A 24,366-nucleotide genomic window follows, 5' to 3' on the forward strand; every position below is an offset into this window, starting at 1 on the left:
GGCACAGAGGTTGGCCTTATCCAGCCTACACAGGCAGTGAATTAAATGGTCTTTCCAGGTCCTCCTAGGCTTAGCATCCCCATGTCCTGGCTGGCCATAAACTCTGGTCTGATCCCTGCTGACTGAGCCTCTGATTTGAACAACTGTTCTCAGTTGATGAGAATTGACTGGTTCTCAACACTGTTTTTAGGGCTGTTTATTTTTTTCATAAATGACCTAGTTTGCAGGACTTTAAGGTATACTAAGTTTGTGTATGATGCTAAATTGGGAGGATTTGTTGACTCTGTCAAAGGTAGAGAGGCTTTGCAGAGAGACTTTGGAAAAACTAAGAATCTAAGCAATCACCAACATTATGAAGTTTAACAAAAGCAAGTGCCAGATTCTGCACCTGGGCAGGGGCAACCCTGGATATACTTACAGACTGGGGGATGAGAGGCTGGAGAGCAGCCCCACAGAAAAGGGATCTGGGGGTTTTGGTTGATAGCAAATTGAACGTAAGTCAGTAGTGCGCCCTGGCAGCCACGAGGGCCAGCCATGCCCTGGGGTGCAGCAGGCACAGCATTGCTGGCTGGCTGAGGGAAGCGACTGTCCTGTTCTGCTCTGCACTGGTGCAGCTTCACCTCCAGTACTGTGTGCAGTTTTGGACACTACAATATAAGAAGGACATAAAACTACTAGAGAGTGTCCAAAGGAGGGCTACAAAGATGGTGAAGGGTCTAGAGGGGAAGACGTATGAGGAGCAGCTTAGGTCACTTTCTGTGTTCAGAGCAGAGCAGGCTGAGGGGAGGCCTCATGGCGGCCTGCAGCTCCCTCACGAGGGGAGCAAAAGTGCAGGCGCTGAGCTCTGCTCTCTGGTGACAGGACCTGAGGGATCGGCACAGAGCTGAGGTGAGGGATGTTCAGCTGGATATTATGAAAAAGGTTCTTCACCAAGAGGGTGGTCAGGCACTAGAACAGGCTCCCCAGGGCAGTGGTCACAGCACTGAATCTGCTGGAGTTAAAGAACTGTTTGGACAGCGCTCTCAGACATATGGTCTTAATTTTCGGTGGTCCTGTGTGGAACCAGGAATTGGACTTGATACCCCTTGTGGGTCCCTTCCAACTCGGGATATTATATAATTCTGTTTGGGGTTAAATGTTGGCCCTGTTATTTAGCGATTTAATGTACTTTAACCCTTGTCATCTTACTAGTGTCAGCTGGCACGTTCCTTGGTTCAAAACCAATAGCCATTCAGGCAACCTAGGCCTACAGTAATGATTGGATTTAAACTGGGATATCATAGACTAGGCTCTTGTTTTCATGCCGTGTGCCTTCATAGCAATATGAAGAAATTCAGCAATAGTAATTGCTAACATACATGGTTCTCAAAGTAACGAGTTATCAATAATAACATATAAATAACTATAAATAATAAAGTATCAAGAATATCTTCATTACTTTAATAATAAATATTATCTCAATATTTTCACACAGTATCTTTTGTGATAACATCTTTTTTCTTTGCTTATCATAATGAATTGTCCTTATGTGATTTATGAATGTGGCATATTTAGGATGCATAGTAAGTATTTAGAAATACTTCTATACAGTAATTTCCCTTGTGCTAGTTGAACCAACAAAACTGATTTTTACCAAATCAGTATTTCAGAATGAGCTCTTCAGAGAAAACTTTTCCTGAAAAAATTAGGTTCAGCTACTGGTATCACCTTTATTGCTATTGTTGTTTCACTAGAGTTAATGCTGATAGTGGAATAGTAAGGACTCATCTGTGAAGAAATACTGAGGACAGTTCTCTGAAATCAAGCAAACTTGTTAATTTTCAAGTGGATTACTAACCTATAGTAAGACTGTGGACAATGCTCTCAAAGAGGATTAAAGCCATTTTAAAGTTGGTTTAACATAATTTACTTTGGAAGTGAATGGAATTATTTTTTTAAAACCTTGAATGGCCCTGTAAAGACCAGACCTACAGTGAAAATACCTAGTTAGTCATTTTAATTTAAACAGGCAATGAGAAGCAAAATGCAGAGATGAAGTAATCTGTCCTGCTAGTGCTAGAACTCAGGATCCTTTTGCTTCCTTCCTGTCTGCCTTTCCCAGGACAGAGCTGTCTGCCCATGTTGAGGTGATACTACCTGCTAGTGTTGCCATAGCTAAGGAAAATGCGTGGAGGGAAGGGACATTTCTGGCAAGATTGTAAAGCTTTCCTTTTTTTCTGTGTGCTTGGATGACAACTGTTTATGTAAAGCTTTCCATCACTTATGAAAGCAGTGGACTTAGGCACTACTTCCAATTCACTTCATAAGTCAATGCAACAAGTTTTCTGAGACACAAGCTACCCACTCTAAAAAGAGGTTGAACACCTGAAGAGTAGTTAAGAGAAGATGCTCTGTATGAAAGGGAAGATGGGAACAAAATGTATGTGATGGGGGAAGTTGGCCAGTTGGGAAAGGGTGATAGATAAGGAATGGAAACAGATAAGAAGCAGCAGAGCAGTGAATGTTCTTACTGGCCAGGATGAGTATCTTGAGAGCTGTCTGTCAGGGCAGTCAGAGGAGATTCAGAGATAAGAGTACTGAGTGATAACCAGTACTGCACCACCAACAGCCCTGAAACAGCAGAAGAAATTTCAAAGGATCTTAGAGCTGAAGCCAAAAGATTTTTAACTTTTTTTTTTTCATGTGTCTATAAATATTTATATTTATATAAACATTTTCTTCTGGAAGTTCTAAGTTGATCTCAAACAGGCATATCATATCTCCACTATGTTTATTTTCTCTCAGCCTTCCTTCCCCACTTTTTTTCTCAGGGGGAAAAAAATAAGGAGGAGTAAGGTACTGGAACTATGCGAGATGAAGGAGAAAAGGGAATCCTTCTTGTCCCAATATAATTTTTAAAAGCTAAAAAAAAAAAAAATGCAAATAGTGGTGGAGTTTGTTTATTCTAGAAAATAAACCAATAGGAACAGCAGGGAATTAATTCTGGTCCAATTCAAATAACAATACAGAAGCAAATAAGTCACAGTGATAGAGATTTAGCTATTGGAAGAAACTACCAGAGGAAATTATAGATTTTGCAGATTTGGTGTCTGCAGATGGGGTTTGTTAATGTGATTTTTGATCATCTGTTCAATAAATCTTCATTGTTTTAAAATAATTGAGTGTTGCATTTATCTGAAAGTGGAAAGGAACCTGTTAGCTGCAACCAAAAACATTCTGGAGAAAGAAGGTGAGTGATCGGGCAGCAAATAGCAATGTTGCTGGTGTCAGACAGTACCTGGACTGCCTCCTCCCACAGATTTCTTGGGCAGAAAAGTAAAAATGGGTGGACATGAATAAGGGTAAATGCAGGACAGGGATGTGAGAGTAGTGGCAGGCAGGACTTTCTGCAGAGGAGAGCTACCTGTTGGTGTGAGCATATGCATAGAAATTAAGCAGGGAAGCAAGCAGCATGGAAGTGATGCAGGAGGTCTGGAGTATTATGTATGGCATGTTCTGAAAATTCCTTTTCAATTGTCTTGTTTTGTTTCTTAGTAAAGCCAGCAACCCTCATTCAAGTAAAGGCTGGATTTCTCTTGGTAAAAATGTGTGTTACTTGAACATTAGTCTTTTTTTTTTTTTTTCCTTTTTGGTTGAGTATAGAGTGAGAGGTGACATTCTCTGACTTGTTCTATGGGAAGGCAAACTTGAACTAATGATCCCTCCTACCATCAAATCTATGGATCTGTTACTGGCTCAGTTTACCCAGATTAAATGTTTGTCTTCCTCTTTTCTGGCACAGCAAGAATAACAAGGGGAATACTCAAGTTCAGGCTGCTGAAAGAAAAATATAGAACTGCAGGGTTAATTATCTTTTGATTGCTTTTATTCCAGCTTTTCTGGAGCAGTGTCTTTAATGTTATTACAGTTAATGCTGTCCTGCATAAAAGATGCATAGCTGCAACTAGAATTCAGCAAACTGTAACAGCAAAAGCCTGGCAAGTGATTAATGCATGCATGGCATTTAGACTAACACATTTTTATAACCTAAATGGCATTGACACTAGTGGATAGCAAGCTCTCAAAGAGTCATAGAAGATGATTATAGATAGTCACTACTGGTTACAGTGATGGAAGTAACTGATTAATGACTTGTAACAGTAGAGAAAGACCAGAGGTTAAAGCTGGCAAGGTAGTCAGCCTGTGCTGATGGAAGACAGATTTCCTCGTTTAGAAGAGGAGGTATTTTCATAACCTCAAGAAATATTTAAGTGGATATGTGCAATAGCAAAACCAGACAGAATTAGGTTTTCAGTGTTATTGAATGGTCTGTATCACCTCTATGGATCTAATGAAAGATCAATGAAGATACTATAAACATTTTTATTTTTTTTTTAAGAAATTGCACTTTTTGAAAGTTCAGCTGGTACCCTGTACGAATCAAATGCTCACTTGGTGGAAATCAGTATAGTTCAGTGGAATAATGTTAATTCAAAGCATTGCAAAATTTGGTTTTGAAACTTTGGGACTTCTTGTACATTTGCAACCTGTTTTGTTACTCTCCAATTGAAATCATCATTCCGTGAGCAATGGAGGCTGCTCTCTGAGGGAACTGTAAAGCGTGAATAACATAATAGAAAAGCATCAGTTACCTACTGTGTGATTTTATCATCAGCAAGTGTGATATTCACAATATTAACTTGGCATCTACTGGAAGTGAGCAAACCTCTGTCTGCTTGTTCCTCTCAGGAAGACTCAAGTTATGTCTTCATGCTAGCAAATGCTTGTGTGTTTCCCTTCCCCGAGGTTTCTAATTGATTATGAATAATAAGTTTCTTAAACTAATTGTATTTATAATTGTCATGATATCTAGCTGGAAATACGTCATTAGAAAGTAATTGTGCAAATGCTGCTCAGCTTCAAGTTTTCTTACACTATTCTTGCTAATCCGATCCCTACAAATTTAGGGGAAGTGATAGTTAAGCCATGTTCATCTTTGAAAAGGTAGCTTTTGTGCATTTCAATGAAATGATTGCTTTGTTAGGAAAGTAATGTGTCAGCGGCAATCTTGTCAATTATCATACAGTCTTTAGTATCTCAATATTAAAAGAAATTATTAAGAAAGTGATTAAATCAAGCACCCCAGGAGTTCTTCAGCTCTACTAGATCTGACTTTATCCAAGGTGAATTACTGACCATGTGCTAGACTTGCCTTCTGGTAATGGCAAAAGATGAAAGTCAAGCCTGTGATTGGCCCCTTGTGCCTCCATTCCTTTGCAGTGGTACCAAAGCTATTTATGTCATTGGGATATGTAAAACAATTCAATTTTGTCTATGAATCTTGAAATCCTTAGAAGCGCGTTTAGTTAGGAACCAAAGATCAGCATGATAAAGAAGTCGTCTGAATTCAGAATGAGCATGAGTTTTGATATATGCATTTTCTTTTCCTTTTATAAAATATTACTACTTGCTCCATGGGATCACAGTTATTTTGCTATGCCTAAGGAGTTTGATATATCAGACATTAACTAATATTAACTCTGGTCATCTCCCGCTGAATGTGTACATGCTTAATATCTGTTTGTAACCTGTGGTATTTGAATAAGGGTTATTTGGTATTCTGTAAGACCTAAGAATTTATTGCTTTTCCAAATGCCTTTTGCTTATATAGACAGAATTAGTTAACCAATAAAGCTTATATTGGCATTTTAATAAAGGAAGGTCCTTGGAGGAGGAAAAAAACCCAAAACATAGGCTGTAAAAGTAGTGACAATTCTAAGACTAAACCCTGGAGTTTACACCTGAAGGATGATATCAAACCGTCTTGTTTTCTGTGCTCCAGATACTGCATTGCTCATCAGTCCATGAACTTTTCCATTTACCAGAGTCTGCACACCACCTTGACAGCAAAACTGTGGCTGAATGGATAAAGGGTTGGAGAATAGCTAGAAGTGCGAAGAGTTTTACCTGTCTCCAAGTGATAGACATAAAATTACAGTAAGTGCTCATGTAAGACTGATTTTCTTTTGGGGATTGAAAATGGGAGGCAGTGCAGGAGAGGGTGGTGAGAGTAGAATAATTTTCAATGTTAAATTGTGTGGATTCAATTTACCTAGAGAACAAGTTAAAAGAAGAAATATCTTTGACACATTTTAAAAGAAGTGGTCACATTCTAATTCTGAAAACTCTGTTATGCTTAAAGCAAAACCAAGGCTGTACTGTTAGCACTCTCTGTGATATTGGTTCATGTGCTCCATAACCCATCAGGTTTTTAGCAAATAAACCTCACAAAGTGTTGAAGCCCAAGCAGTGTTAAGTGTTGCATCCCTCAGAGACAGTGCAGACCATCGTGGATATAGGCTTGGGTGCACTAAATTAAGTGCACAGGCTTTCTGGTACTGTGTGGTGCATTTTAGCAGGTAGGGAGACAGGCAGGAGGATTCAAGTGCAGAGGAACTGAGAAAATTACGAGATCAGGATTTAAGGTTTAAAGCATGGGGTTCCCTTCTTCAGGATATTACACGTCTGAGATTTATTTCCCTTGTTTTCCTCTCTGGAGTCTTGGCTAAGATATAGTTTTCCATTTGAAAAAATATATGCCTGGATACCTGTCAGTGCATTGTCTGCATCTAGTATGTCTGTTGTATGCTGACACTTCTCCAAGCACAGCAAATTAGTTGTAAGTCTGACAATTCATGAAAGTGTGAGAGAGTGCCTTCACATGAATTCTTCTGCTGATTTTCATAGGCATATTAAATCTGTTGTGTCCTAAAGGCACTGGTATTACTGTGTATGGATATGTGTGTAGATTGTATTCCTATCTGGGAAATTCAGAGAATGTATTACTTCTGAGGAAGACAGCGTTTCACTGTTCATCTGGTCCTAACCTTTGTAAGAGTGTTCAGGCTCTAACAAATATCTTGCTCAAAAAACAATCCATAGATGACAGTTCTAGTATGCCATAAATCACAAAAGCAATGAAGCCACTACTTTCTGACTAAAAGGACCTTACATGATCTGCCAGCAGAAAGAATTTCCTGTATCTATCTGCATTGAGCTGTGCTTCAGATGGGAATGATTTCTTTGATCCAATTCTGCTCTTCTCCTAGCAGTGATTTTGCAGGGCTCCTCTAACCAGTGAAACCAATGAGACATCAAAACCAGTGATTTCTTAAAGAATTGCTAATGCACCAGTTGCATGTAGTAGGGAATTTAATGTTTGGAAGACCTTGTAGTTTTTGACTTTTACATGTTCTTTCTTCATCTGAAGATCTGAGGTGAGGTGTACATACTGCTCCAGTTCAGGTCATTTTTGTGGTGGTTGCAATTTTGTCAGCAGTTTGTGGTAAAGCTTTTAGGGAAATGCTTGTTCAGATTCCTTTCTTGTCTCTAAGATTGATTAACAAGGTTGGGTGTTTTGGTTTTGTTTCTAAGACCACTGCATATCAGGCAGAATTGTCTAAATAAAACAATATTAAAAGTTAGTGGATAAGAACTTGCAGAGGAATTCTTTGAAACCTGTCTGCATATATGTCTGTCTTTTAAGTCTGCTTCCTCCCTTGATGGATTTTCAAGATGGTACTGTGCAATATATAGCAAAAAACAATTTTGCTCTGATTAGAATATTGGGCTGAGTTAAGGTGAAAGGTAGACCTCTGTCCTGCTAAGTCTTGAAACAATTGAAAGAATGTGTCCAGTTCAACCTGTCTTTTTTTTCTTTTCTAATGACATTACTTCATCTTTTCAAAATCATTGTACTCATTGACTCTAGCGCCTACCTCTGAAAACTCCAGCTAGCAGAATTTACAGTCCACCAGACAGAGATAAGCAAAGCTATCATTGCAATCTTTAGATGTATGCTTTTAGCTGTTAAAAATTCAAGGTTGTTGATCCTTTGCCAGCCAACAGATTAGCAACAACTGTATGCATTAGGTGCTGGTAGAAAAACAATTCAAACTTGAAATGTATAGATCTTGCAAGAGGGAGTTTATTTGTTATTTATGTAACTAACCTTTGCAATTTTGCTTTGTTGTTTGGGAAAATGTAGTATCCATAAATAAAACAGAAGTTCTAGGCTTGTGATCAGTCAGCTGTTATTTAAAGAATATGAAAAGTGCTTGTTTCAAATTCAGAACCCAAATAAGTTTCAATGTCTGACAAAGCTTCTAGGTGTCCCTGAAAGCAAGATTTATTGCCTTCCTTTAAGGTAGTACGTTCTGGAAAACTCTAAACGCAACTGAACTTAAGACTTAGTCAATGAGTTGCAATATTCTGAACTTGCCTGGTTCTCTTCTGACCATGAGTCTATTGGGTCATATCTACAGCAACATTAATATAATATCTTTGACATGGTATAAGTGCTGATTTGACCTTTTATTTTATTAAAAAGTATTAATTAGTTATAATATGAGGAAAAACCAAATAAGCTCTTTCAATTTGATACAGACTTGTACAGCTGGAATGACAGCTGAGGCCAATATGAAGCATTTCAGAGAGCTTGTCACAGAAAACCTTACTATTAGAATGCAAAAATACATAATTTCTGGTTACTCAAATCAGACTTGACCAACTTCACTCCCCCCTTTTTTGAAGCAGCTAGAGACAAAAGCATTCCTAATCAGACAGTAATGTTCCTGACACTCTTTCCTTTCTTTAGGTCCTTTTCTGCTTCTTTCTCTGCCTCTGGCTCACACTGCTCTGCCAGAGATCTTGTTCATATCCTTGAGTGCTAGCTGCAGTGATAGCAACAGCAAAGCTGGCTGGGCTTGAGTATATTTGTCAGAAAACAGTTTGCCCCTCAGCAAGCTGCCTGAAGTAGGTTCTGCTTTTTCCACATCTTTGCCATGGCACTGACCAGTAATGCTTTGTCTGTGAATGGTACTTCTGATGAAATACTTCTGGTGAATCTAGTAAATGTGTTTCTACAGGGAGATGGGGACATGTGGTATGCATCTAATGTGAGAGGGGAAAAAAAAAAAGCTATGCTGTTTCATCCATAGTATTTCTTGATACAACTGTTAAGTAAAAGCAAATTGCTAGAAATTCAGACTTTTTGACTCTGCTGTAATAACATTCAGGGAAAAATGCAGATGCTGAATTCATAAGGAATTTTATTATGGAATACTTTAAGTGGGAGGGTACCTGTGGAAGTCACTTCGTTCATCCTACTTCAGCTCAAATTAGGTCCACCTAGATCAGCTTGCTCAGGGCTTTGTCTATTTGAGTTTTGAACATCTCAAAGAATAGAAAGTCCTCAAACTGTGTTTAACTACAAACAAATACTTTGTTCATGTTTCCTTTTTTTTTGAAATGAAATTAACATTTCACATGTGCGGTATTAAGAGTTGGACTTGATGATCCTTAAGGGTCCCTTCCAACTCAGGATATTCTATGATTCTATGATTATATCTGAAGATATGCTGCTGCAGCATCACAGTTTCTTCTGTCTTAGATGTTTGCATGAATCTTTTCCCTGGTTCTTATTGTTGGTCCATATATAAGATGTGGTCTAAAGTCGTGGATTAGAGGGATGGGGTGTGGGCTACTGCCTGCTCTGTATAGGGCACTGTCTGCTCCTCTATATCCCTTCTCCAAACTGGTTTATATTAGACTTGATGTCAGTTCTTTATAGGTTTATTGCTTTGCTATAAATTAGTATTTCACAATTTCACCTGCATTACTGATCCTCAAATGAATGTCAGGGAGGTGAAATGTGTATTTTAGAGCAACAGGAACCAGAGGGGGGTTCTCCAAGCTTTAAGAGAAAGAGAGGGACAACACTTATTAGGTAGGTTTCATTTATTTCAGTCAATTACATATATCTAAGTGGGAGGGAAACTTGGCCACAAAATGAATGTGTCCTGCTGAGAGAATCCTGGAGCTTTTAAGATCCAAGTTTACTCTCTTATCTGCAACTGGAAGTCCACCCCCCTCTGACAGCACTGCTGCTCTAAGAGATTGGCTCAGTGTAGCCCTGGAGGGGAGGGCGCTACAGACAGCTCCCACTGTCTGTATGTTCCCAGGTTGTCTCTCCTCCATGTACTCAGACACGGCCGCCCTTACGTAGTAAACATAATATTGCAAAAGTCATAAGGATAGTGTTGCAGACTGAAAAGTAAACATGCACAGTATGTCATCCTGTCATTTTGTATAACCTCAAATGTCAGGTCAGTCTCCATTACATATAAGACCAAATGTATCCTTCCTTCCCTCCCTTTGTGGCAAATTCTAATCTTAGTTCCTCTGTGTTCTGTGTTTCTCTTTTTCCTCACCTCACGGTTCTCAGCAGCTCTCAACCTGATTCATGTGGTGGTACGTCCCCCCATTTTATGTGGTTTTGTCAGACAAACGTCTGATCCACAACTCCCAGATGTAGTAAAACACTGGCGTGCCCCAAGGCTGAGCTTTCTGCTGTAGACACCAAAGTTTATATCTGAATCTGAACTTTGCAGAAGTTGGGAAGTAGTAATACACACCCCATAAAAATTAGTACAAGTCCTTGTTTTTGTGGGAGTCAGGATTTCACCTCAGGAGCAGAAAAAGTTTGGAATTTAGATTCTGTGAGATAGACCAGAGTTTGCTAAACCTTGAGGTAGGAGGGGTGGGAGTGCCGGTATCCTTCCCTATAAACTGTCCCCAAATTGTAAAACTTAAACTGTGAAGGAAAAGATTTGAAGATCAAATTTTTCAACAAAATGCAAGTGACCAGTATTGCTTTAACGGTACTTCACTAAGAGTTAACACTACATTAAAAGTTAGCAATAAAAATATTTCTGTGCCAAAGGAGTGAACAAAAATGTCCTAGGATCTTTGTGGGTGGAGTGGACCCTCATAGTTTTGCCAGCTTGTGTGCTTTCTCTTATGTATTCATTAGATTAATTGGGTTTTATTGTGCTTTAAATTTTTCCTGCATTGCAGCACAGACTCTAGAATTTCTAAGGTTATCTCCAGTAAGATGAATCAAACAGAAATTTTCTTCAGTTCTTCCAGATTGCCCCTCCTCCAATGACTCACTCTAAATAGGTACAAGGGATGCATATCCCTTCAGCAGTTTCCTTAAATCGATTTTTCAAGATATTGGATCTTATATTTCAGTAATTATTTCTCCCAGTTTATTCTCCTATATTTTATCGGTGTCTCCAGTCTTTTGAGCACTTTGAGATGCATAAAACAATTTACAAATGCAATTAGACAGAGATAAAACATGCACAATGAAATAAAGACATCATAAAATGCTAAAAAAAAAATCTTAATGGTCTAGTGACTGGGGCCATGGGACAGCACTAGGAGCTTGTTTCTTCTTCAAAAACTAGCCTGGACAGATTGGTACAGAACCAGTTCAGTGAATATAAGTGCTTCTCTGCTAAAATGCTAAACTGGGGACAGTGGGGTTCACTTTCCAGCTCTACTAAGTATTAAGGATATACAATTCCACATATCCGCTGATTTCCCCTCTTTCTTAGGCTCCCAGCTGATCAAGGGGAAGAACACTCCCTCTCCCACCCCAAAAGCCTTTGTATTCAAGCCACAAAAATTCATTAGGCAGAAGGTTTTATTCTCACTAATAGAAAGGAGAAGATGTGAGTAGCTAGGGTCACCACATGAAGCTCTGTGTCTATGTGATAGCTGAGTAAAACAGCTCAAGGAGATGTTTTTTGGTCTCCTACACAGCCCTATGACAATGACCTCTCTTGCTGTCTCCTTGGGCATGCCATAGGTTTTCTGTCTTGAAGTTATGCTGTTTCATAACAAATTGAGGAGAGAGGAATTTGTATTTGCTATGATTACGTATGGCTGTCTTATTTTGCCAGTTCCTAATGAGGGATTTATGTTTCTAGGACATGTTTAGACACCCCCCTGCCCAGGCTGAGAGGACAATTTATCCACCTGTGCTTCTTAGCCCCTGCCTCCTGCAAACCTCTCCATCCCTCTTCTGCCACTTCACTGGAAGCCTGTCCAATTAAATACAGGAGGTGACTATGGTCTTGTCAAATGTTGATTAAACTTCAGCTTCCAAGATAAAGGACTATTGTCCTTCCAGGTCTTAGTGTGAAGGAATCTTGCCCTAATATATGGTTTCAATGAAAGTCCTAAACAATATAACAAATCTAGTCTGAAAATATAATTAATTCCCTTTAATTGCTTGGTGTTTCAAATTTATGCTTAAAGGATGGAGAATCCAAAGCAATCAATTCTTGGCATCAGTGGACATTGCCATTTATTGTTTGGATAGAGGAAATTCTTATGATTTCCTAGTCAGGAATATGGACTTGATTCGATTCATAAAGCTGTGTAGTTACGCCCTTTAGTTAATGTGCAGAATACATGTTTCTAATGCTATATTATACAAGAAACCAAGTAGTAGGAGGGGGAAAAAAAAAAAAAACTCATCAGTAAAAGATCTTTTTTAAAGTTTAAACATTTATGAGGAGCAAAGAGACTAGTTATTTTCCTATCCCTGATCATTTTTTCTGTAGTCCAGTCCAGCTAGATACCATCTTAAAATGTATTACATCAACAATTATAAATGGAAGAGTTTGTAAGTTTGTATTGATTTACTGAAATCACACTATAGTGACAGTCCACTTACAGATTATGTCTATTGTGAAGGTTTTTTTTAAAAAAAAATAGAAAAAAAAAGTTTACTCACTGGATACTTAAGTAAAAGCAAAATCTAAGAGACACTTAACACATATCAGCACTATGACCAAAGCTTAAAATCTGTTAATTTTCATGTTCTGCATGGTTACTGATTCAGGTTTTCATTGTGCATCATCGTTCCACAGGTAGAGTTCTCATCCAAGAAAGCACTTAACAACCAAGGAATGCTCAGTAGATTTACTTTTTTGACACCCAGTTTTCATGTTCTGTTTAAGTTCTGAGACCACCTCCTTATCATAACAAGGTGCTCATGCATCTATTGGCATGTTCTGGTTGACTGGGACGAAACATTAATCTGTGTTAGCAACCAGATTTACAATAAGTTTTATCAATTACTATGGGGCCTAACATCATGACACATCCCAAAGAAATGAAAACCAGGTGCAGACATTGACACTGAAAGTCTGGCAGCAGTGCCACTGCTCACTGTCTTCTCTCTTGCTCAACATCTCTAATTAATTTGCAAGCTGTATCTTAGTAATGTGAATCCTTGATTCATCAGCTAATAATAGGTGATGGCAAAGAGAATAGGAAAGCTGAAAAAGGAAAAAACAAACAAACAAACAAGAAACACGAGGGGGGGCAGACAAAAGACTGATCAGCTGGGAAAAAGTAGCAAATTGAAATAACGAGGTAAGCTTTTATTCTAAAATTTTGAAAATGATTCTTTAGAGCATCCCTTTTACCTTTTTCATTTAATATATATATACATATATTTACCTGTGAAACAATAGGTCATCCTGAAGTTTTTGGAATGAAAAACTGAAGTTTAAGGATCCTTTAGGATATGCCTTATTAAGGTTTATTATTGAAAACTTATTGAAATTTAAGTACTTATCACTGCCTTTGGCTCAGAATGTTTTAACCTTTGTAATCATAGCCTTATAATAGAATTTTGTAGGTAAATTACTGAGTGGAAAGCATTGAAGAAAAAATCAATCTCCATATGTAGGTTCTGTCAAATGTATATGTGTATTGCCAGTAAAAGTACGATAGGTCTGAGAATGTAGCTGTTCTGTTTGTTGCACTGATTGCCATTAGCTGATTTAGGTAGTTAATCTGAGCTCTAGAAACACACCAGAAAATTTTCCTAGTGCATAATTCAGTTATGGTGAGATACTGAAATATTAGTGGTCAATAGCTGGAATTGAGACACTTGCAACTAGAGATCACTCAGTTGTTATCAAATTGTGCCAGTAAAGATAATCTCACTGTACTCCAGAATTAGTCTTTGAAATCTCATTGTCTTCACAGGGCTGAGTTAAGGAGGAAAGACTGTAGCAAGAAAGCTAAAAGCAATCCAGATATGGACAAGCCTGTGAGGAAAAGCATATTTTAAATATGAGAATCTTTGGAGAATTCATTCTTCTCCTTTTGCACAAAAAACCCTCAGACTGGTACACTTTCTGATAGCCACAATATTGCCAATTGTTTCATAAAGATAATGAGTGTTGTGTAATATGTATCCTAACACATCCTTAGAGTGTGGGTTTCAGCACCATTAAACAGCTGAAGCTTGTATTTAGTGTTTGTAAATCATGGGGCTTTTATCTAAGGATGCCAGTAATTAATTGCTGCTTGCTAAAGAACTGTATCAGGAGGTCAACTGTTCTGAAATAGAATAAAGGGGAGGGCTCTGCTCAGCCAGCTGCTGGAGCATTTTGGAGGTGCTACTCAGTTTAACTGACCATTGTGATCTGGGCTGGATACAAAGTCTATTGAACTATTTTTCACCCCTCTCTAAGCTCTCTCCTTGCAGCTTAATATTGCAAAAGAAAAGACAGCTCTAAGCTTTGGGTCTCTTCTCTTGAGCACAATATATATCACGATTAAATTCCTGATTTTGGTACGTCTGTAGTCTTCTGGGGGTGAACAATTTGCCCCACTGTCAATATGGCTTTTCTTTGAAATGTTAATGCAAATGTAACGATTGAGAAGGGAGAATTGTTTGGTAAATCTTTGTTGTTCACCTGTGTAAAACGGATGCTTTCTGCCACTAGTATAATAAGAGCTGAGGGCACAGTGATTATTTTTGTTACACTGCTCTTTATTTTCATAGTGGAACAAGGCTGACCCTAACAAAATAAATGTCATTTTCCTGGGTTTCAGGAATAAAATTCTTTGTTTAAACCAACTAATTGTCACCCTGTCATTTAGGGTTGAAGACTGAAGACCAGAGAGAGACTGGAAGTTGAGGATGGAGGCTCAGGGTGGTCAGGGAGTGGGGACAGGTGGGAGCTGCAAGGGGTGTAAAGTGTGGAAGGGGTATTGGGAGAGTAGTGTCAAGGATTACAGGAAGATAGTGTGCTACAAGGGACAGTAATAGAAAAGAAAGCAGCCAGTGAGTAGTACATGACACTAGAGCTTTTAGGTTTTGATTTTGTTCCTTTGTAAGGGTGGGAGATACAGGACAATTTTAGGCAGTTGCTCTCTAATGCTTCAAATACCAAACAGTAAATATCGTTCCCTTTTTGCCTCTGTGCAGAGGTGTAATGCTTAAGCCCCTACTAAATGTGAAAATGGAGCTTGAAGAGAGAGATTCTGACTCCTAACTTTTATGTATATATGGTTGGCAATGGTGTTTCCAAAGACCTCAGGTGGAAGTGACGCTCCTGAAGTGCCATTCAGCTGAGCAGGTGGCTTCTGGAATTTTGTACTGATCTCATACATTTTCTGAGATGTTGATGTGTCTCTACTATGAATCTCCAAACCTTCTGAGATTTGTCCATAGCTAGAGTAATTTCTTTGCTGTTGTGCACAATTGTTAGGTAGCATACTGAGAAGTGCTTTAATAAAGACATCACTTTAAAGTAAGCTACTACCATCTGTTCTGCCCTCTAATTACAAATAGGTGAAAAAGGGGGGGAGATAAAGTAATTCATGAATGCATCATAATGGCAGATAGGAAAAGAAGTGGCATAAAACTATGCATGTTTCAGAATATGGTCTGCATCATTTACGTTGCTTTTGTGATTCATACACAAATGGAAGATGAAACTGCTCCCTTGAGAGAGGAAATACCCCTAAGGTAGTGATTTGTTTTCAGGATATCGGAAATTTAATCTGGAATGGCATGTTTGTAAATAGGTATGCCAGAGCCTTCTCTTTTGGTGTCAGTTACTTAGCAGACAGTCTGGAGAAAACCACGGATGTCCTCAGTAGTTTGTGTTTGATATAAAATAAAAGACGTGTTTAGAAAAATCATCTGGTAGGCAGTGGGTTGGGACTCAGAAGACTTTAGTTCATTTCCAGTTTCCATTCACTTCAACCGAAATAAACAACAATTGGGTATCGAATTCCCAGCATAACTCTGGATTTGATGCTCTGTGTGGCTCACATAGTACTTGCTTGTACTTGTAAAATAGGAATAGCAACGCCATATTTCATAGGAGTGTTGTGAGGATTCAGTCAATTTAGTGTTTGTGAGACACAGGCTCCTGCCTGACAGGAAGCGTATACGATGCACTGAGATATGAGGGCTTTGATTTGATTCCCTGCAGCCTTTTCTGACATGCTTATTTCACCAGTATATGCTGCTTTCTGTGTCGTACTTAAATCTTTGTAACAAATACAGAGTAGGCTGATACTGAAGGATGCTCTGTAATCCCTCTGTTGCCGTGAAACTACATATCCTCATTCCCAAAGGTGCTGCCCACTGTGGTTCATGCTGCTGCAGTGGAACCTGAAAAAAACTCCTGTGGTTGTAATGCTAATTATAATCCTCAGCCATGGGATGAGTGGCCAAGCAATGAAACAGCTGCTTGAAGAGACTTTTTTCACCCTGGTTATCTTGGACGCATGCAAGCTCTGAGCCTCTCTCTCTCATAGCAGCTGTGTTGCTGCTTCTGGTTGGCAATTATGCACTACTTTAAGCTGGGGAAACCCTGACCTCCTGAAGCAAATCCCTGCAGGTCTTACAATATGTTTATGCATTTACTTAAATTATTAGAGGAATTATCTGAAAACATCTGAGTGCACTACACAAACTGAGCAAGAAACAAACTCAAAAGCACATGGAAAAAAAGAAACTTGGATAACAGTTAATGAATCCTTTGTCAGGCAGAATCAGCTGATATCTGATCAGCGTGGATGAACAAATTACTATGTATTCACAGAGCTTGTCCTAAAAATGTGTCAGTACTTTAGTATCAAATATGGTATTCAAAAGGAGAAGCAGCAGCCATATAGATCCTCCTCCCCCCAGTTTCTCCAGTTGGGATTCTGAAGATTTGGGAACATATGTCTGTTATCTTGTCTGTGAATAGGTCTGTTATCTCCTGTTCTGTTTATATTTTGGTAAAATAAGAAATGGAGCAGAAGTCTCCTTCTTCCCCTCCCCCTCAAACACTAGGGGACTGAGACATTAAGTTTTTCAAAGACAATGCTATCGAACAGCTGCAATCAAGGCATTTTCTGTGCTGAGGACTGCCAAAATCCCACCTATGCTTTTGAATAAAAGGAATAATACACAATCCTGCCCCAGCTTGCAATAATTTTCTGCAGTCACATGATGTAAGGGGATTTTAGCCATGGCGAATGCTCTCACATGCTTGTTTCAGTTAATGTTTTAAGCTCAAAAGGGATTGCAAGCATAGATTCAATCTTGTCCCTAAAACTGCTTGAATCCTTAGGCGCTACAGGAATGTAAATTGCTATTAAGTTTGAATCCCTAACATAAAGCTAAGAAGGCTTTGTGTCTGTCTTTCAATGCATTTTGTTATATGTAATTGTTGCAGACAAATGATGGTCCATAAAACCCTTTCAGGCAGCACATGAATGTGTAACTTTTAGTCTTTCCTTTAAACAAAGCAAAATAATCTCAATCAGGAACTGATTGCAGCTGGCAACTCTTTAAGGATGCCTTTCTTATAGTGCAAGAGCTCTCCATCCCCATGTGTAATAAAACAATCAGGGAAGGCAGGAAAGTAGCACGGCTGAGCAAGGACCTGCTGGTCAAACTGAGGTGCAAGAAGGAAATGCACGGGCAGAGGAAGCAGGGGCATGTGGCCTGGGAAGAGTACAGAGATGCCATCTGGGTGTGTAGGGATGGGATCAGAAAAGCCAAGGCTCAGATGAGACTAAGCTTAGCAAGAAATGCGAAGAATAGCAAGAAGGGATACTATAGGAACATTTCTCAGAAAGGACAAGGAGAGCGTACCTCCTCTGATAAATGAGAAGGGAGAACTGGTAACAATAGACATGAAGAAGGCTAAGGTACTCAAGTTCTTTGCCTCAGTCTTCAATGGCAGTCAGACATTCCATGTCTCGAGTCCCTGAACCTTTTGGCAGGGGCTGGGGAAGCACATTCCGTTCCACTGTAAGCAAAGAGCCATTTTGAGCCCACCAGATGAAACTGAACAGGTACAAATCTATAGGGCCCAATTATATGTATCCCAGGGTCCTGAGGGAACTTTTTCTAATATACTTTTAGAATCATGAGAATTATTTCCAATAAATTATTTCAAAATTCTTTGTGTACTCTTGAGTTTGCTCAGAAAAATGCCTGGAATTTTGAGATGGCCTATGGCAATAAAATTATTTCTATTCCTTTATAAGGAATGAAACCTAGCTTTTTTATTTTGATGTATTTACATGTGTATTGCTTGCTGAATATTTCTTAGCATGGGAGAAATATTATTTCAAGGACAAAGGCTAAGTAAACTTTATTTTTGTTGAATAAGCATAAATGTTAATAAAAGCAACATGCTTGCTTGTGGATTGGTTATTCAAACTGAGATTATTAGCATGAAAATCATTGCAGGGAAAAGATGCTACCTTATTACTTAGCAGATCCATGTGTGTGTGTGTTCAAAGTCATAACATTTTCTCTAGGGAGACAAATAACATTTCATTTATTTATTTTTCTATTAGCTCTGCAGTACTAGCTTATTTTATATAAACTAAGTTGTCTTATATTTCTCTGTGCAACAGCAAAATAATCCCTCAAATATTATATTAAGGCAAGGAGAGAACCATAACCGATTGGTATTGCCCAGTCTGACCAGACGCATAGCAGAGGTTTAATGTTTCATCAAGGTGTTGGAGGGGATTGAAAGTGGAGATCTTGGGCTCAGGTGGTCTGGCACCTGAATTTTTGTCTTAAAACATGGTCGTCCCACTACCATTCCTTCTATTCCTCTGCTTGACCTCGTAGAGAAGAATGATTTTTTTTCTCAGATGTTGTTTCCTTTTTAATTAAGTACTCTGTACTCTCAGTAAAGATCCATGATTATTAATCACACATAGAAGGAGGCATGCAGGCTTTGAATCAATATTTAGAGAACTTTCTCCCAGTTCCCCTTCCCAGACTCCTAACTCCTCCTATGTATCTGTGGGTATCACTGCAACCTGGGTTCTGAGGTATTTTCATGGGCAAACCACTCTGTTTAGACATGGGGCTTTTCTTTCTTTTCTTTCTTTCCTTTTTTTTTTTTTTTTTTTTTAAATAAAGCCCAAGAACATTTTTTTCAGAGCTGACAGACATCTCACCATGGTGATGAGAACCTCTTCTATTTCATCTGAGAATGTCCAAGGAACTGAGGCATCAAACAAATAAGAGAATCTTTCATGTTTGCAAAGTTGACTGTTCTAACACCTTCACTCTTTTCCTGGGGAGGAAGTAGTAGTTGTCTTTACAGGAGGGTTAATTATATAAATGAAGCACTTTCTATTCTGAGATACAGGCTTAATGAAATGAAATCTCGGGACCTTTTAAAGTCTGGTGCATGGGGAAATAAATCCAAACACTACTTGGGCCAATTGGTTAAATGTGTTAGGTAACAGAAGAAAAGAGAGAGAGCATGTACACAAGTTTGAATGGAGAGTTAAAAAATAATTTTAAAAAGTAAAAGAAGGTAAAGAAAAAAAAAACCTACAAGGCAGACTGAACATTTATATTGCTAGGGTGATCCCAAAGCAGAATGCAGCCATTATTTGGAGAGGAAGGAGTTTGTAAAGAGGTGACAGGCTGAATTGATTTAAGGAGCTGAGAAAGAAACAATTATTTAGGAAAAGAAAAGCATAAAGATGGGTAAAGGTTTTCTTAAGTCTGGAACAAAAACCAACACAATCTCTTTTCTGAGGTGACGTAAATGTTTTTTTTTCATTGTTGCAGGGAAGTGTTATACAGAGTTCAGTATTGGGCATCCTGTGTGCAAACATTTCCAATACATCCATCATTCTTGTTCAAAGGCTGCATAGTGGCAATTGCTCTGAGTGTTTGTTTGGATCTTTCCTCCTAGGTGAGGATAGGGTGAGCAGGGAACAGACATTTTTCTATTAGAGAAATCTGTGGCCATAACAAAGGCATTCTGGGGCAGAAGAAAAGTCCTGCAGATTCATCCTGAGTCCCCCTGGATCCACCTTAAATACCTTTAAAAAATCATTCAAATTCATGGGTGTTTTACATAGCTTCAGTTATGAAGTTATATGTGTATTCGGAACATCTGCTGTCAGTTTAGAATAGGTATCTTGTGAATATTGTGTTTGCAGATGTGTTAGAAAAGGTGAATCCTAAAGGTACATAAACCAGGGGAGAGGGGTATAAGGAGAATGTTATGTATTCATATCTTTCAAGGTCTAACTGATGCTTTTCAAACCTTTGTGTTGTATTTCATGAGGGCCTGATCCCGCTGGTGTGCGTTAAGCGCGTGTGATGAGATCAGAGCAGAGCAGAGAGAGGGAGAAGGTTCGCCCAAGGGGATAGCTCCTGAGGTCACAAACTGCAGCCACCCAGAATCAGGAGTATTCTGAAATTTAAATTTCAATTGGAGGACCTCATGTCCTTGTTATTACCCCTTTGTATCCATCCCAAGTTCTCCAGCATGAACTCGGATAAAATTTCCCTTTTGGGAGTCTGACTACTGCCATTTTTGAACTCCCACTGTTCTTTCTCTCCATTGAAGAATAGTTTAGGTAAACTGGGCTTTTTTTCCCACTTATTTCTCTTTGTTGTTGTTGTTGTCATTGTTCCTTTTCTGGAGAAGGAAACAGAATGATGAAAACAGGAGAATTCTTTAGTGTTCTTAATTGCATAGTCAACATCTTACCTAAATTAGAGAATGCTTTTCAGTATGTGATTTTTATTTGGTTATTCTTTTGGCTAAGTTTGGCTAATAATACTACACTCACCAGTTCTTTACTTAAAAAAAAAAAAAGTCTTTTTTTTCCTTTCTGAAGTCTGTCTTTAAGCCTCTTGAAAGCGCTGGCACAAAATGAGAAGTCAGCATCCTCTCCCTGCCCACAGAGATGCATCCAGTGCCTCTGTTTCCTCTGAGAGCAGGTCAGGATAAGTGTCTCCAGCTGGCTGAATGCTGCAGAGGAGTTTTCACCCTCTGCTATGATTGGCAGCACATTTCAGCCTGTTTTATGTGAACAAAGCCAGGGAGTGAGAAGCAATAGGGCAAGGATCCGCTGAGGCTTCAAAGCCAAGCTTTTCCCACTTAAATGTCAGTCGACTACTGCTTGTCAGCAGCACGGAAAACCCTGACAGGAGGAAATTGAGTCTTTTCTGCTCATTTAATACCCACATAGCAGCGGGCCATGTGCAGTGCTGTGTGGGGAAACAAAGCATGACCAGAACGAGCAGGAGGAGACAAGGCTCGGGCCTGCAGGCCATCCCGCCCGCAGACACCGCAGCAGGCCCTGGCCCCACCAACTTCCTGTTCTAAGAACCTACCTTGGAGCAGGGGGACTTTCCCGATCTGCCTGCTGTTGGACTAGAAAACAGCCTCACTGGCTGCTTTTCCAAACCTTTAGGCAGCCCAAAACCAACCTGTTCTGGGTATTTTTATGTTTCCCAGAGCATGTAATCATGCATATGGAGCCAAGGGTGCATTGTGTCTGCCAGGGCAGACTCTGGCCCCATTTATGAGATTGTCCTCTGGGCCAACATTGCCAAACTCAATCTTGAAACACCAGCAAGACTCTGCATGGGGTCTGGGGGATGAAATGTGGGGTCTTCCCTTGTAATGGGGCTGCATGGCCAGGATTTTAAGAAAGAAAACTTATATTCCTTGCATGTGTTACAGACTTTGGAGGGGATTCTTTGGAAATCAAGGATACTACTCTTGTGAGGTATTTGGGAGGAAAAGGGCCCTGACTCTGCTTGCTTACAGCTGTTCTGATATCAGGTTGAGTGCTTCTTATCATAAAAATAAAGATTGTAGTCAGGGTTACTCTGATGGGAGCTAATATTTCATCTAGTTGCTCATAAGCCAAGTGCTGCAGATGATTCACCATGGGCTGAAGTTCACACTGCAGGTATTACTGAGCAAATAATGCTATTAATTGTTTCATTTAGTTTTGTTTGTTAATCTCTCTTGGATATGTTATTTGCTGTTGTCATCAAGATAAATTTACACCCTACCAAACTGCAAACAAGGACTGCTACCCCCACCAGTTTAATCACACCAGTGCTTTCAATTAGCTTAACTCTGATTTACATGTCTTAGGAAGAAGTACGCCATACCTAACAAGTCATTTTTTCTCTGTGTCAAAATAGCAATATCACGATGAAGATCTGATCTCAATGACTGGAATACAACTATGAATAATAGTATCTAATCAAGATATTAATTAAAACTTGTAACATCATCTTAATGGAGACATGTTGCAAAGTTAAATTGGATTTTTTTTTTCCTTTTAAATTAGCACAGTCAATTAACAGGTGTTTTCCATATGCAATTATTTTCAGTGGAAAGAAAAGCTGAGTAAAACAATAAACCTGTATAGGGTTAGATTACAGTTAGGTGCTTTAAGAGGATGAAGAGAGAGAGCAGAATGGAAATGCGGACCAGGATGCTCTGGATAAGTTCCAGTTTACTAATCACATCCCACTTAGTCAAAGCTGTCTGGTAGTTTCAATTAGTTGCTGTGTTCTTCTCGTATTTCCTTAGAGGGCTGGGTGCTTTGCAACATGAAATTGGAAAACTGCTTCCCCCTATGTGTGCCTGCCTTTAACTCTCAAGTGACACAAATCTCAAATAGAAGATCTATTTCAACTTCATTTTTTGTGTGCAGGAAAGGCTTTTCACTTTTTCTCTCTAAGAATGTAGATAAATATGTATGTTTTCTTTAAAGGATGCCTACATACTGAGTCTTCCTTTGGGTAGAACAGTGCCTTTTGTTTTCATTATGGAACATTCCTGAATAAAAAATTGTCATATATATTTTGCTGAAAAATCTGTTTGTATATTTTCCAGCTCTGTTTGCATAACTGATGTCCTCAGTAGGCTTATTCAGCTCATTACTCAGACTGATTTTGAATGTTTTGATAATGATGTTCTAGTATTGAGTTTCCCCAGCAAGAAGACTTTATAATCGGCCCCTTTTGATGGGCTGGTGATGACAAGGGTTAAAAGAGAGGTATTTTTGTCTAAAGGCATGGGATAAAAGACAAAGCTGTGTTTGTCCAGACCAAAACATATTTTTTGTTATTTTAGCATTTGCCGTGTAGGCCATTACGCAGTTTTAGTTACTCAGCACATTGTGGCTTGATCGTGAGATTTAGATCCTGTAATGCTAAAGGGATGGATCAACTCTTCAAAAGGGGACATCAGAAATTAACTCTCTTCACCCAATTTCAAAATGAATATTCAATATTAAAGTGAATTAAATCTGTTTCATTCAAAATCCAAAGACTGCCAAAATCAATGGAAGACTTTCTGTGAACTTCAGTGAGTTCTAGTTGTAAGTGGAAAGAATTTTGCAGGAATAAGAACGTCAGAGCAGTCTTCACAATTGCATTGGAAATCATAGGAACAGTTTGCATTTACATAGAACTCTTACCCTAAGGGTTTTGTTCTACTTTGAAAACAGAGTCCTTGAACAAGCTTTAACTCCATTTAAATATACATGCATATAGAAAGAGATTATTTTATTTAAGATGTGGTTTGGTGTTGTTTTCCCTATTGATCATAGCTTCTTAATTGTGCACTTTTTTCCTTCTTTGTGTTTTTTTCAGTATTTTTCACTGCCTCTAGCCAGGCATTAGATTTCCTAAGGCAGCCAGATCCCTGTCTTGACAGGTTATTAATTATCACAGCTGGAGGTGGGGTGTTGTGGCTGTTCCTTGCTGTTTGTCATTTGACAGTAAAACTGGATGAAAACTAAGGCTTTGGAAGAAAATAGGAATAAACTCCAACATTTGTATACAGTGCACATTGGCTGAACAGCTGCTGGGTTGTTTTTCAGACCATCTCTGATGTCTCTTATCCTTCTTTCTTGAACTTCTCTTTTCTGAGCTCAGATACTTTAAAATAGAGAATAATGTGATAGCAGCCCAGTACAGAAGGTAAAGAATTGTTGTTGAGTATCTCCTGCCATACTTAGAGATATTTCCCAGAATTCTGCTGAGTGAGGCCGAGGTGGGGCAGTGATGACAAGATACATTCAAAACAATCAGAAGACCTCTTCCAACAAGAAGTCTGGTTACCAGGAATTGCTGGGGAATCCTATATTCCCTATGTTAAGCTGTTGACTAAAAGCACTCTTTTGGTCGGCGATTCATTTTGTTTGGAGCGTTGACTCAGTCACTGATTTCGTGAATGTTTGCAGTGCTGAGTGTGAGTGGCTGGGATAAGGTGGGTGTTTGCAGAAGGATGTTCTTTGGGTTGACTGGAAGCTTTCTGCCAACATCTACACCACTTTCACAGTAAGACAAAGCAAGGCTCTCTCAGGTGTGCTCCATGTGTCACCAGAAAACTCAGCACACAACCTTTAGAAATT

The 24,366-nt window shown here is 39.0% G+C and overlaps 1 long non-coding RNA gene across 13 annotated transcripts in view; it reads left to right on the forward strand.

Moving 5' to 3' along the window:
* Positions 1-24,366, forward strand: part of LOC310901738 — a 283,646-nt gene that overhangs the window by 133,035 nt on the left and 126,245 nt on the right. For 8 of the 13 annotated variants that reach the window (XR_014586092.1, XR_014586093.1, XR_014586097.1 and 5 more), the window contains one exon: positions 5,822-5,976. The exons of 2 other annotated variants lie outside the window; for them this stretch is intronic. This is a non-coding gene — a long non-coding RNA (uncharacterized lncRNA). Of the gene's footprint in view, positions 1-5,821; positions 5,989-24,366 lie in introns of all 13 variants that reach the window. 3 more of the 13 variants (XR_014586094.1, XR_014586102.1, XR_014586096.1) reach the window with 2 other exon arrangements.

This window comes from Anser anser (assembly GCF_964211835.1).
Source record: "Anser anser genome assembly, chromosome: 6".
NCBI classification, from domain to species: Eukaryota; Metazoa; Chordata; class Aves; order Anseriformes; family Anatidae; genus Anser; species Anser anser.